At 54.3% G+C, this 15,374-nt stretch overlaps 1 protein-coding gene across 11 annotated transcripts in view; it reads left to right on the forward strand.

The window, feature by feature from the left end:
- The window catches only part of FRYL (FRY like transcription coactivator), a 2,496,013-nt gene that overhangs the window by 2,137,332 nt on the left and 343,307 nt on the right, over positions 1-15,374 (forward strand). The gene's annotated exons all lie outside the window — the stretch shown is intronic.

Genomic DNA, 15,374 nt, shown 5'->3' on the forward strand with positions numbered 1-15,374 from the left:
TGCATCACAGAGGGCTATAGAAAACCTTTATATTGGAGTGTTGTAACTACATTCTAGATCTGTGATGCCAAGTATTATGTGATAGTCTGCTCCTGCAAGTTTAGCAGTCCTTACCTCTTTAACCAGCTTGGTGGCTAGATTATTTTAGCGCGCCCCAGGTATGAACGTCTGATATTGAAGGTTCAATGGGGAGTAAGAGTGTCTCCCACCATGAAACATCCTCACCATAAAATTAGCAGATAAGTAAAATAAGCTGTATAAACACAACCGAATTTGAGGCCGTATTATGTGTCTTAAAGATAGCTGAACTGTTCAAGTACGTAACAAAAATATTCAACTTTCCTAGTTATGGATAAATGTTAATTTTGTGAGAAACACCATGAAGTGAGCACAAAAAAAAACTTAGTAAATCTGAGAGAGACTACTAGCCGCAGATTACTTAACGTAGAATTATCCCCAGGCATGAGACTGGATCCCCAAAGATTTTTGCCACAGCATCCCTGCGCCCCGGGGGGACAGCTCCACGTGACTCCGCCCTGACATCGTCCTCGTTCGTGATGTCAGCGAGGATACATAAGTCCCACCCCAGCACGCCTACGTCTGTTTTTTCTCTTTTCTGCGTGCAACGTGGATCCGGCTTGTGTCCTGGCCTATATCGGGCCCTTCTGTCCTTTTACACGCTTTGGGGTTAAGTGGAACAGTGTGCGAATGCCTTCGGGCTTCAAGATGTGTACCTCCTGTGCACATCCCATGTCGGCGACGGACCCTCATCCAATTTACATGTGGTGCCTGGGTGAGCACCACGACTCGGAGAATTGTGACATCTGCCAGCACCTTAAGACTAAGTCACAGCGGGAGCGCCAAATGAAGTTGCTGTTGGCGCGCTTGTGAGAAGTTGACCTGATATATGATGCTCACTAGTTCTAGTGATCACCTTGTATCCGTCCAAACAACCCTTATGGTGATTGGTTGCAAGTCAACCTTATAGACCAGCTATCCTAATGGTAGCTTGGACAAAGCAGTCTTAGGCTAAACTCTTTTGGCATGTGAAGCCAGCTGTTTTACCACATAAAACCCCTTGAATACCAGATGAAAGGACACCACACAGGTTGTTCTAAAAATGAACAATATATTTATTACTAACAAAACACCTCTGAACTCTTTATGAGATCAGAGGGCTAAGCACATGACAAGACTCTTAAGAAAAATACAGTAAGTTGCACAAATTACAATGGTGCCCTAGGGGCACGACAAACCATATACTAAGTAAATGGTGTAAGGAAATCGATAGAGGAAATGAAGATGCTCAGAGGCTGTAGGATCGCTGGGACTACACTACCCTAACCTTAGGTAAGTAGCTGGAGGGCCACGGGACGCGTGTGCAGAGTGTGAACTCACACGCGAGATGCGGAACAAAGTCAATGGGCAGAACAAATTACGAAAAGGTAAGAATAAAAGCCAGTTCCAACTAGTTACGACTAAAACGACTGGATACCTGGACACTAGGAGAGTCAATCTACCTATGAGCACCGAAATGCTCTCGTTACCTCACCCACAGGCTGCGGGTGCATAGGTGTGAAAGTGTCGGGTTTCAGCGTTGAAGTCAATGGAGCCTTGAAGAAAGATGCTGCAGGCGACCAGGAGGAAGATGTCCGGAGCGATCCAAGGGTGGATCGAGGAAAAAGAGGTCCTGAAAGCAGAGGGGACAGTGTTCAAAGTCACTAACCAGTGACCGGTGTGGAACCAGGAAGGAACCAGATGCTGTCGTCGTGATCAGGTGAAGAGTGGACGCTTGTCTCTGCAGCCACCTGGACCAGGCGGTGTCTTCGACGACCAGGATGGAGGCACGAGCTGTCCCACGCAGGCTCTCGCTGTTGGCGGTGTCGGATCCGGATTTGAAGTCAACAGGCCTTGGCAAAGGCAACCCACGCGGTGAGTGGAAACGGCGTCTTGTGCGCACCGGGAGGGTCCGGGGTGCTCCTCTTTTGGAAGGGAGCAAGGGCCAGTCTGACGCAACCAGACCGGCGGTGTGGATTTCGTGGATCGTCGTCTAGGAGGCCACTAGCCAGCCGGCAAGTGACCAGACAACATGTCGAGCAGCAATCAAGCAAAAGGGCCCCACGCAGATCTCGTGGATGCTGGAGGGCTGGTCTTCTGTGCAGGCGCTGCTCGGGGCTGGGGCTTCTCAATCCCCAAAGCACTTACTCGAGGATGTCTCTGAAGTCGTGCTGGAAGCAAAGTGCAGTTTCTCCAAGATGGCCAGTCCCACGTGTCTCGTCGCACCCACGGGTCTCAGCTGTGCTGCAGATGTGGGTAGAGGTCGGAGAGGTCGGGGAATCCGGGTCTCGTCGGGCTCTGAGGTCTGGTTCCGGCAGGAAGGACGACAAAGTGAAGCCGCAAGGACGCTTGATGGTGCCTGCGGTTGCAGGGTGGACACTCCTTGCCCACAAGGGAGATTCTTCAGTCTTCTGTGGAGCAGAACGTCGAAGTCCAGAGTTTCTTCTTGTAAAGTTGTTCAGGATAATCTAATTTGGAATGGGACCAGCTCCTACCTTTATCCTGCTAAAGGGGGCTGTACTAGTGACTAGGTCCCTCCCCTGGGTGGGACCAGGAAGGGGGGTGGTTACACTCCCTATCCTTTGTCCGGTTTCGCGCCAGAGCTGGGGCTGGAGTGCCCCAGCAACCGGTTTGAACCGGGGTATGCACAGGGACACCTTGTGTGCCCCAGGTATGTCTCATTCCTTTCAGCCCTCCCTACCTCAATACACAAAATCCTGTCTGGGGTGGTGCTAGCACCTCCCAAGGCAGGAAACCCTTTGTCCAGGCCTCCCTCGCTGGAAGGCTCCCAGCAGCAGGAGGTCAGACTTGTGTCTGTGGTGGCAGCATCCATTTTGTGATGCTGAGGCTCTCTTTAACTTTAACCGGGGTTCACAGTTACATACATATCTGAAAGAGACACGTTAGTATTAGATTCCTTACCTTAGAATATCCCCAGGCGTCAGACTGGATCCGGAAATTTTTGCGTAGCAGTACCCTTGCGCGTCGGTAGGCGTCGTCTGCGGCTCCGCGTCCGTCGTGGGCGCCGTGATGACGTCGTCGGAGTACTTAGACGCCGCCTCCGTGTGCTGACGTCAGTTCTTCTTTTTTCCGCGCCAACAAGCGCAGATCTGGAAAAAGCAGTAACCCTAGTCAATTTTTGACTAACTTTTTTGATCACTTTTTGATTGTTCTCGGAGTCTCTCGACTCCGTACGGTGCCGTAGGGATGCCCGGCTTCAAGCACTGTGACGATTGCGACCGCCTGATGTCGGTCACGGATCCTCACCGCGTGTGTTTATCTTGTTTGGGCGTCGACCACGACGACAAGGCCTGCTCCGACTGCCGGGCCCTCTCTTCGAAAGCCAGGCGGGAGCGGTCCCGCAGGCGCCTTGAGCTCCGGCAGTCGGTCCCGCGCCGTGAGAGGTCCCGATCCCATGGGAGGTCGAGGGACAGGTCGTGGGCCCGGAGCCACCACAGCTCCGAGAGTAGGCCGCACTCCTCCGGGTCGAAGTCTTCGTCAGGTAAGAGGCACAAGAAGTCCAAGCGGCGTCATCGCTCTTCGGACTCCCCCCCGCCGCTCGCGCGATGCGGCCGGGGGTTCGGGTGACACCACCCACGCGGCTCCTTCGGAGTCGCGGGCGCCGCGTCCAGCCCCATACCCTACGGTCCCTGGGCTGAATGCGTCGCAGGAGGAGATCGAGCGCTTCCTCATGGCCATGAGGAAACTCTCTCCTCAGACGGGCTCCGCGGCACCTTCGGGCCCAGCGGACCCGTCTGGGGCCCCTAGCGGGTCGGCGGCTCCGGCCCGACGCCGTCAGGTGCTTCGGCCGCCGACGCCTTCGGGCCGGCGACGCAGGTCCCCCCTATCCCGACGCCGCCAGCGCCTTCGGGCCCGGCGCCGAGGGGTTCAGTTGTTCTGGCGCCGCCGGCGCCTTCGGGCCCGGCGCCGCAGGATGCCGCTGGACCTCCTTCGGGATCTGGTTCGTCGCCGGTGGATCTTACGACCTCCCCGGCGTCGGACCCGCAGGTGTCGCCTCCGGCGCCGTCCTCGGGCGGCGCCGTCCCCGGTTCCACTTTCGTTCCTGGTCCGCCGTCGGGACGTCCCCGATGGGCGCCGCTCCAGACGTCGTTTGGTGAATTTCACTTTTATGATCAGGCCCCATTAGTTGAGAACCCTGAGTTTCAGGAGATGGGTGATGAAGAGGACTGGGAGGGGTCTGAGGACCCTCTGACCAGGGAGTGTCAGTCTCATGAGGACTGGACAGGGGAGCTTGGGGAGGCCAGTGGCCTGGACACCTCTCCAGACACTGGTTTTGTCTCCCCCCCTACCGTGGCTTCGGAGGAGGGGGCAACCTATAGTGTGGTGCTGATGAGGGCTGCCAAGGCCTTGGGCCTTGAGCTCCCCGTCGCGGCCGTGAGGACTAACCTCCTCACTGAGGTCCTTAAACCGCAGTCAAGCTCGGCCGAGCCTCTGCTGCCCTTTAATGAGGCCTTGACTAACGTTCTTCTGGGCACTTGGTCCAAGCCCGCTACGGGTTCGCCCGTAGATAGGAACGTGGCCAGACGCCACCGCCCAGCCCCGGGCGACCCATGTTTCCTGTCCTCCCACCCTACCCCCGAGAGCCTGGTCATCCAGGCCTCCAATTCCCAGACCGCATTCCCGTCGGCCCCGCCGGACAGGGAATCCAAGAGGTATGACCAGTATGGGAAGAAGATCTTCTCATCCCTTAGTCTAGGCCTGCAGTCTTCCAACACCGCCTGCCTCTTAGGACGTTACACCCACTCTGTGTGGGATAAGGTCGCGGAAGTGCTGCGTTGGAGGTACGGGCCAAACTCGGCCAAGCCCTTGTGGAGGGCCGGGATGCAGCCAAGTATTCCATCAGGTGTGGGCTAGATACCACCGACTCGCTAGGTAGAGCGATGGCAACGACGGTGGCGGTCAGACGCCACGCCTGGCTGAGGTCCGCCAACTTCTCGGCTGATGTCCAGAGCACACTCATGGACATGCCGTTCGATGGCCGTCGCCTCTTTGGCACCAAGGCAGACCATGCGCTTTAGTGCTTTAAGGACACCAGGGCTACGGCCAAGTCCTTGGGCCTCTCGGGCCAGCGCCAGCAATCGGCTGCCTTTCACTCCTTTCGTGGCCACGGAAGGGGTGCGCCCACACGCGCCGCCAGCCACGCTCCGCAGTGCAATACCAATGTGCGGTGGCAGCCGTGGTAACCGCCGTCCAGGCGGTCGAAGGCAGCGGCGAGGTCAGTCCACACCTTCCCCCGCAGCATCCGCCCCAAAACCCTCCTAGTCCGTGCTTTCCGGCCCATGTGACGCCAGTGGGGGGCAGGGTTCGCCATCACCACCTCCACTGTCACATCGGACAGGTGGGTGCTGCAAATCGTCCGAAGGGGCTACTCCCTCCCCTTCGAGGCGACTCCTCCAGCCATGCCACCGCAGAACTACCGTGTATCGGGGGATCATTTGCGACTTCTGCAGGAGGAAGTTACGGCCCTCTTGGCCAAGGGGGCCATCGAGCGCGTTCCTGGGCCAGAAGTAGGGTGTGGTTGCTACTCCCACTACTTTCTGGTACCCTAGAAGGGCAAAGGGGGCCTACGCCCTATCTTGGACCTAAGGAACGTCAACGGCTTCCTCCAGAAGGAGAAGTTCAAGATGCTGACACTGGCTCAGGTCCTGGCTGCCCTGGACCCAGGAGACTGGATGGTAGCGTTGGACTTGCAGGACGCTTACTTTCATATCCCCGTCCTGCCTGCCCACCGGCGCTACCTGCGGTACATGGTGGGCCACGAGCACTTTCAGTTTACCGTGCTCCCCTTCGGCCTTACCAGCGCCCCACGGGTGTTCACAAAGGTGATGGCGGTGGTCGCAGCTCATCGGCGCAGGTTAGGGGTTTCAGTCTTCCCCTACCTCGACGACTGGTTGTTGAAGGCGGGCTCGACCCAGACATCGTCAGCCACCTCCAGACTACGGCAGACCTCCTCCAGCTGGGGTTCTCTCTGAATGTGCCGAAGTCACACCTGTGCCCCTCTCAGAAGCTCCTCTTCGTCGGAGCGGTTCTGGACTCGGCGCGGTTTCGGGTTTCTCCGCCCCAACAGCGGGTCCGGGATATTCAGGCTCTGATTCCCATCTTTCAGCCGTTATCCCGGGTTTCGGTCAGGTTGACGCTGCGGCTTCTGGGGCTGATGGCCTCCTGCATCCTACTGGTGCATCACGCCAGGTGGCGGATGCGGGCTCTGCAGTGGGACCTGAAGTTTCAGTGGACCCAGCATCAGGGCAACCTATCCGACCACGTCCTTATCTCGGAGGGCACTGCGAGACAGCTGCAGTGGTGGCTTACAGACCGCGATTGGGTCAGCGGCAGATCCCTCTCCCTTCCCCAACCAGAGCACGTAGTTGTGACGGACGCGTCCCTCCCGGGCTGGGGAGGCCACATGGGAGAGGCGGAGATCAGAGGCCTCTGGTCTCCGGCGGAGACCCGGCTCCACATCAACCTGTTGGAGCTCAGGGCGATTCGTCTGGCACTGAAGGCATTCCTCCCCTCTGTCCGGAGGAGTGTAGTGCAGGTGTTCACGGACAACACCACCGCCATGTGGTACTGCAACAAACAAGGCGGGGTGGGGTCGTGGATCCTTTGTCAAGAGGCTCTTCGCCTTTGGCAATGGCTGGAACACCAGGGCGTGACCCTGGTGGCTCAACACCTGGCAGGTTCTCTGAACGACAGGGCGGACGAGTTCAGCCGTCGGTGCATGATGGATCACGAATGGCGTCTGAACTCTGACATGGCGCAAGGCCTCTTTCAGCGATGGGGAGAGCCTTGGTTAGATCTATTCGCCACCGAAGAGAACGCGCAATGTCATCTGTTCTGCGCGTTGGAATTTCCAAGGCGGCACTCGCTCGGCGACGCTTTTCGTCGCGAGTGGAGTTGCGATCTATTGTACGCCTTTCCGCCTATGCCACTTCTGCCCAGAGTGCTGAAGAAGATCAATCGCGACCGGGCCCAAGTCATCCTTGTGGCTCCGGACTGGGCGAGAAGGTACTGGTATCCAGAGCTACTCAGTATGTCAGTCGATCCCCCGGTTCGTCTGCCTCTTCAGGAGGACCTTCTGTCGCAGCAGCAGGGGACGGTCCTCCACTCGAACCTGTCCAGTCTCCACCTCCATGCTTGGAGATTGAGCGGCGACAGTTGAGGCCATTTGACTTGCCTCCTGAAGTTTGTAACATCATTCTGGCAGCCAGGCGTCCCTCCACCAAGTCGGTATACGCCTGCAGGTGGAACAGATTTGTGGCATGGTGCACAGCAAAGGCTGTGGATCCTCTCAATGCCCCTCTTTCTGAGGTCCTTCTCTTCCTTCTTTCTCTTGCCCAGCAAGGCTCTGCTTTGGGCACTATCAAGGGCTACCTTTCTGCCCTTTCAGCCTTTCTCAGGCTGCCTGATCAACCTTCTTTGTTCAAGTCCCCTATTGTCAATAGATTTCTTAAGGGCATCACACACACGTTTCCTCCTGTTCCATTTGTGATGCCTCAGTGGGACTTGAACCTGGTTCTTACATTCCTGATGTGCGTTCCCTTTGAGCCACTTCACAACTGTCCTCTTCGCCTTCTTACTTTGAAGACTGCTTTCTTGGTTGCCATCACCTCTGCCAGGAGAGTGAGTGAGCTCCAGGCCCTTTCTTGTACTCCACCTTTCCTTTCTGTCCATCCGGACAAAGTGGTGCTGCGTACCAAACCTTCTTTCCTGCCCAAGGTTGTCACGGCCTTCCACATCGGGCAGTCTATCACCTTGCCAACCTTCTTCCCGCCACTGCATCCCTCTAAAGAGGAAGAGCGGCTCCACCGTCTGGACCCAAAACGTGCGCTCTCATTCTACTTGGATCGCACACGCCAGTTCCGGGTGGATGACCATCTCTTTGTTGGTTACGTGGGCGCGAAGAAGGGGAAAGCGGTGCACAAGAGGACCATCTCCCGGTGGATCATCCTGTGTATCCAGGCACGCTACTCCTTGGCTAGGAAGGAGCCCCCGGTTGGACTGCGGGCCCATTCTACCCGAGCGACGGCGGCTACCACTGCCCTGGGCAGGGGTGTGCCCTTACAAGACATCTGTCAGGCAGCTACGTGGGCATCGCTGCACACGTTTGCAAGACACTACTGCCTGGACAGCCAAGTCCGGAGGGATGGCTTCTTTGGCCGTTCCGTCCTCCAGGACTTTCTGGTGTGATTATTGGTTCGCAGACCCACCACCGGGGTTGGTATTGCTGGGGTATCTATTCTAAGGTAAGGAATCTAATACTAACGTGTCTCTTTCAGATGCACAAGTTACTACTTGTGTAACGATATATCTGTAAGAGACATTAGTTAGTATTAGATTCCTTACCGACCCACCCATCCTCCCTGTTCTGCGAACCAATATCTAGGGTTAGGGTTGTCCCCCTTCAGGGCCCTAGTTTCAATGGCACCAGTGTTGGTTTTTAACATGGCTCTGCGTTTCTGGCGCGGAAAAGCTGTGTCTAAGAACGGACGTTAGCACGCGGAGGCGGCGTCTAAGTACTCCGACGACGTCATCACGGCGCCCCCGACGACGGACGCGGAGCCGCAGACGACGCCTACCGACGCGCAAGGGTACTGCTACGCAAAAATTTCCGGATCCAGTTTGACGCCTGGGGATATTCTAAGGTGAGGAATCTAATACTAACTAATGTCTCTTACAGATATATCATTACACAAGTAGTAACTTGTGCGTCGTGTCCCTCTAAAAGGGTGGAATGTTACCCCTGTCGCCAGAACTGGCGAGGGGGTAGTATTCCCATTCGTATGACACCTTACTCGACATGTTTTGATAATGCTATACCAAAGTTAGCATTAACCGCGAGGATTATAATGCATTTAAGAGTATATGGTATAGCGTTATCATGGAACAGCTATAAGGACGTTGTTCCGCAAGCTGCAGACAGGCTCAGCTCATGCTAGAGTACCATCTCACATAATTCCAAGCACTCTGCCTTCAGGATTGATAAGGCCTGCCATAGGAGTGACCCCCATATGTGTCCATTTGGGGGTTAGATATAGGTATACTATATCTACAGCAAAGGGTGATTACACCACCTTGCCCCAGCTGTCTTACCAGCCAGTTGTGTCAGTTTGGATGGCCAGCCAGGGGTGGCATAATACATGCTTCAGCCCCTGGTGGCCCTGGGTACATCTATGCCCTGGGTACCTAAGGTACACTGTACAGGGGCTGATAAGGTGACCCAGCATCCAATTAGGTATGTACTTAAGGTACATGGAGTCCATTTTACAGAGAGAGGAATTAACCTGGGACCCTGATTAGCAGGATCCCAGGCCAACTAAGTTGAAAACCAGCTAAACACTAGGCAAAAGAATTTGGGGTAACCATAGTCAGGTATCCACCTTCCTACAGCGCTTTTCCAAGTCTGTATCATCCCAGCGTCCGTCCCCTACCTCGGAAGCAAGGAGCTGCCGGTTTAGTCTGCGACATAGTCTTTCGCCACTGCCCCAAGGGAGTGGCTCACCGGCTGGTAGGTCCTTCAGTTTATCTGCGAGGCCCTGTCCTCTTTCCATGGTGAGCGCTAGCTCCCCCCGAAACATGCATCCCGCCTGTCGCCTTCCTACCTGCCGTTTCCTGGCAGAGAGGCCCAAATGACGTTGTGGCGCTGCAGGCTTCTTCGGCCCTTCCACCACCTCCTGAAACGTCAGCGGATCCATTGCTTCGCGCGGGGACTTCTGCGGAGCCGCCGGCAGCTCCTGCCCCGGAGGTTTCGGCTTCAGGTCATAGGAGGGTGGTGTCATCGAGGTGTGGTCCTTCGGGGCTCCCCTCTACGGCGCGTGGCATCACTGCCGCACTGCAAATCCCTTCGGGCTCCCTCCTGTGGCGTCGCAAGAGATCGCCGCGACTCCGGGCATGGCCCGAGTCCCCCTTGCTCCTCTGAGCAGGCGGCTGCATCACCAGAGGTCGAGCCAGTGCCATTTCAGCGCCAGGAGCCTTCCTCTCCGGCTTCGGTGGAGTCACCGATAGAGACAGGGACCTAGGTTGCTTACCAGAGTCCCTCTCGCTCTCGACGTGGGCGACTGCCCCATCTGAGGCTGAGCCGGCACCACATCGCCACTTCTCCCTCGCCGTTCTGGTGCCGACCCCGCTCCGTCCTCCTGGAGAGCACATGGTGGCAGAAGTCGACCCGGCGTCACGAGTACCTACTACAGCGCCTATCGACGTCGATCAGGCGCCGGTGGCGGACTCCACGGAGCCGTGCTGGTGTTGGATTCTTGATTCGTCCCCTGAGGTCTCTTCTCCAGAGGTCTGCCAGCTGATGATGTGTTCCTCCCCGGAGACAGGGCGCCATGTTGTTTCCTTTTTACCTGCATCTTCCAGGGAGGGCTCCTCCCGTCCCCACAGCCTAAATCCTCAAACCCTTTTTTTCGAGGCTCATGGATGGATTTACCACCAGACTCTCCGCCTTCCACTGGGGCCCCTCAGGTTCCCCATTCCTCCGTGGACCCCCCACTATTTCGGGCTGGCCGCTTCCCCCTGGACATGTGGAAGGGCGGCTCAGTTTGCAGCCGTCTCCAACGGAGGAATTACTTTCTCCTCCGCTGCTCCCTACGGAGGCTAGTCTTGGCTTTGTTCAGGCTATTTCCACAGCCGCTGGTATTCTGCGGATGGGTGATTCTGTCACTCCGTTTCCTACGGACAACCTTTTTGAAGTTCTGCACCAGGGCTCTGGTGTACGGGAGTTGTTCCTTCCCTTTGAAGCGTCACTCCACAATTCTCTTATTTGGGCTCGGGGGCACCCTGCTCCGCATGACCCTGTCAGTCTTTCTTTCCACCCTTCTGCTCAAGGCTCTCTTCTGCGGAATTACTTTGCGTGTTTGCCTGTGGTGGTGTTTCCTCCGTCTCTGGAGGCCCGATGGTTGGATTCATCAGGCGTAATGTCTTCGCTTTGTCTAGTTCTGCCTTGCGCGCGCTTAACACTTGTGGTGACATGGGCTACTTCCAGTCTGTTGGACTCTGTGGAGTCCCTTCTTTCTCATCTCTCTCATGAGGGTGCCCATGCTGATCTGCGGGCCCATGTGTTGGATGGCAGGGAGTTGCCGCATTTATTTTTCGTGCAGCCTTGGATGTTGCTGATGCTCTCGGCCGTGATATGGTCACTTTGTTGGCTCTCCGTCGCCATGCTTGGCTACTTGATGCTGTTTTTCCTGGAAATATCAGGGAACGTCTGACTGACCTACCCATTGACTGGATCCTTCTGTTTAACACTCATGCAGACTCTGCCATTCAGCGTCTTCTGGGCCTCTGTCCTCCTCCTCCACCGTAGGCTGGTTTCTTGATCCTCCGGGACTTGCTGGGAGGTGTTATCCCACCTGCTCCTGGACTCTGGTGTTTGGAGAGCCCATTACACTTTCTGTGATGGGTGCTGTGCCCTCGGGGTCCCTTGGTTGGCCCTCTTCTTTAGTTGGCTGCTGGTTCAGCCCCCTGTTTTTTGGCAAGTGAATACTTTTTGGCTGCTTTCTAAGCCTTCTGTGGTTTCTGCCACAGGTTTATAGTTTTTTTTCTGATGCAGGATTTTTCCCTAAGAGTGGTTCCCATGCTTTCTTGGGACGTGTCCTACCCTAAGTGGGGTATTTGTAGCTATTGGATAGCCCTGTCTTACACTGGGAGGGTGTGGACTCCTCCTTGCAGGTTCCTCGCCCTTCCTGGTGTTGCTGTATGCTGCTGGTGTGTTGTCTTGGGCAGCTGCGGCGTTGTGCTGCTGTGTTTTGCCCTTTGTCTGCCGTACGGCCTAGTCCTCTTGTCTGGTGTTTCAGAAGGGTTATTTTCCTGTGTTGACGGCTTGGTTCGTCCTACTTGTTTCTCCTTTTGTTTACCGGCTGGTTGGTTCCTGGCACACAGCTGTGTTCGCCTGGACGTTGTGGTCTGGACGTTTAGTTTAATGGCACTTGTCAGCGTCCAGCTGCCCCGCCTGTACTTCTGGTCGACGGCCAGGGACCTTAGAGTGGGGCCTGGCGCCTCTGTTTCTTGTTTTGCAGGAGCCTTGTGGGACTATGTATTTCTTCTCCCACCTTCCTTATTGCTGAGGCGCTGGTCTGTCTGGCCTGTTGACTTCCAGCTGGGATGGATTTGGCTGCCCTCTTCATTGGGTGTGTTCTTGGTGGAGGGCTCTTGTCCTCGTTTCTGCTCTTCTCCATGGAGTCTCTGGGTTGCTCTTCTTCCTTGGTACTCCTCTGCGTTGCCTGTACCTGGGGCTTCCGGTGGAGGTCCCTGGTACATTGGCTGCTGGCCTTCTTTCATATTGCCCTTCCTTCTCCTGCTTTGTGAGGGCTGGGCTGCCTCTTGTCGTTATGTCACATACCCTGTGGGGCGGTGTTCTCTGCGATGCTGAGGTTCTAGTCTACTTGGGGGTGGGGGACTGGGTTATTTTCCCTGTCCCGGTGATTGTCCCCTATTGGGGTCGTGGGTTCGCCTGAGCTGGAGAGGTCCTCTCGCAGACCCTCCTTCCCCTGGGGTATAGCTAGGGTATGTATTCTACATTAAGGAATCTGCAGCTAGTAGTCTCTATCAGATGTACGAGTTACTTACCTTCGGTAACGATGTATCTGGTAGAGACAATTCTAGCTACAGATTCCTTCACGACCTGCCCTTCCTCCCCGTTTCTGTGAGGACCCTTCTTGGTCTTCTGCACTTGCCTGCCTCAGGGCGGCTGTCCTCTGCGAGTGCCCTTTTCTTACTCCCTTCCTAGGGGGAGGCTCTCCTTGTTGTTGCTCCATTCCTTCCTTTCTGGTGATTGGGTGATGAATTCCTGGGTACCTCTGCGCCCCTGCACCTTGGTCTCCAATGTGGGGTTCACTCGTGCTCTGCTTCCTTGTGCGGCTGGCACTTCTGACTCTCGCAGTCCTTGGGGTTGAGGTCCCTTGGCTGCGCCTCGACCCTCAGTTCTTTTTAGGAGATCCTTCCTGCTGGCGCTGCCTGGGGGTGAATTGTCATTGCTCTTACGTTCTGGCCCTGGAACCCTTCTTTGTTCTGGGCGGTGGTTGCAGACTTATTCGTCTGTTGCTCATTCTTTCATATGCTTCCAGCCCTTGGGGAGGCTGTTGTATTTGTCTGCAGGCTTGCTTTTAGTAGCTGCGCTCTGATTTTTTCATTCCGTGACTTGGTGCCTTAGTGCCTGCCACTATTCGGGATGGTCCTGCTGTTCCTCACCATGTGTTTCTTTCCCTTCTGTTTAGCTGGATTTTTGCACACTGTTCCAGTATTCACAGTTTTGTTTGTGATGGCTCCGCGTTGTGGCGCGGAAAAGTTCTCAGAAGAAAACTGACGTAGACGCGCCGAGTTGGGACTTATGTATCCTCGCTGACGGCACAAAAGCAGACGACGTCAGGGCAGAGTCACGTGGTACCGTCCCCCGGCACGCAGGGATGCTGTGGCAAACAACGTTTTCCGGGTCCAGACTCACGCCTGGGGATAATTCTACGTTAAGGAATCGGCGGCTAAAATTGTCTCTACCAGATACATTGTTACCAAAGGTAAGTAACTCGTACATCTGGGAGTTCAAAATTACCTTCTACACCATATAGATTATCACGGTGGAGTTAAATTGTTTAGAAGTTACATTGGAATCCTGACACCAACATGTGTACCTTGTTATGAGTCATGATTTATACAACCTCCATCAATCCAATGGATTTTATATGTGGAGGCATATGGCTAATGTTCATACTGTAATTTAACATCCCTGCAGCAAGAGATCTTCCAGCATGAACTTAGAAAGATGACATTTAAATTGCAGCTGTTATTCTGGTAGTTTTTTCAGACCACAACATTGATACCTGTAGATTAATCCCAGGTGCCAGTCCGGATCCCACGCGCACCAATAGGTGATGCCTTTGAGCTCCTCAACATCTTTGCGCTGCCCCTGTAGTGACAAGCAGAGCTACATAAATGCATAGATGCACGCTGCCTTCAGTTCTTTTATTTCCATGTTCTTCAACATTGATCTGATGCTCTACTCACAACTTCACCAGCTTTGCCAATACCTTAATTCCACATAGACTATGTGGTGGGGAAAATGTCTCCCCTTTGTTACTGCAGAAAGCAGATGTTGGTCATGCACCTTCGTTACTTTTTTGTTTGTGGTACGAACTCGAAGATGTGTGAAAAATTATACCTGATAAGCCCAATATCGATCAGAAAGCGGTTAGCGAAACACAAGAGGCGGTCAGTTTCAAAACAATGATCCCTCTCCAATTCTGAGGGCTGTTCCTGCTCCAGATCATTGGGCTGCTCCCACAGTGGAATCCCAGACTCCGGGCCTGATTACGATCTTGATGGATGGGATACTCCATGACAAATGTGACGGATATCCCGTCCTCCGCATTACAAGTTCCTTAGGATATAATGGAGCTTGTAATACAGTGGACGGGTATATCTGAAAGAGACTGTAGTCATAGATTCCTTACCTTTAGAATTACCCCCAGGTTTGAAACTGAATACGGAGATTTTTTCTTTAGCAGTACCCCTGCGCGTTGGTAGGTGGCTTCGGTCGACTTTGTATTAGTAGTTGGCGTCGTGGTCACTCTGAGAAGTTGGCCTGATATATGATGTTCACTAGTTCTAGTGATCACCTTGTATCAGTCCAAACAACCCTTATGATGATTGGTTGTAAGTCAACCTTATAGACCAGCTATCCTAATGGTAGCATGGACAAAGCAGTCTTAGGCTAAACTCTTTTGGCATGTGAAGCCAGCTGTTTTACCACATATAACCCCTTGAATACCAGATGAAAGGACACCACACAGGTTGTTATGAAAATAAACAATATATTTATTAATAACAAACGCCTCTGAACTCTTTATGAGGTCAGAGGGCTAAGCACATGACAATCTCTTAGGAAAAATACGATAAGTTGCACAAAATTACAATGGTGCCCTAGGGGCACGACAAACCATATACTAAGTAAATGGTATAAGGAAATCGATAGAAGGAATGGAGCTGTCCAGAGGCTGTAGGTTCGCTGGGACTACACTATCCTAACCTCAGGTAAGTAATAGGAGGCCCACGGGACATGTGTGCAGAGTGTGAACTCACACGCGAGATGCGGAACAAAGTCATTGGACAGTACCGTTTACGAAAAAGGTAAGTACGGACAGTCTTTACTATCTAGGACTAAAACGACTGGAAATCTGGACAATAGGAGAGTTAATCTACCCTTGAGCACCAAAATGCTCTTGTTACCGCACCCACGGGCTGCGGGTGCATAGGTGTCAAAGTGTGTCGGGTTTCCGCGTCGAAGTCTATGGAGCCTTGAAGAAAGA

Source organism: Lissotriton helveticus, chromosome 2_2 (assembly GCF_964261635.1).
Source record: "Lissotriton helveticus chromosome 2_2, aLisHel1.1, whole genome shotgun sequence".
NCBI lineage: Eukaryota > Metazoa > Chordata > Amphibia > Caudata > Salamandridae > Lissotriton > Lissotriton helveticus.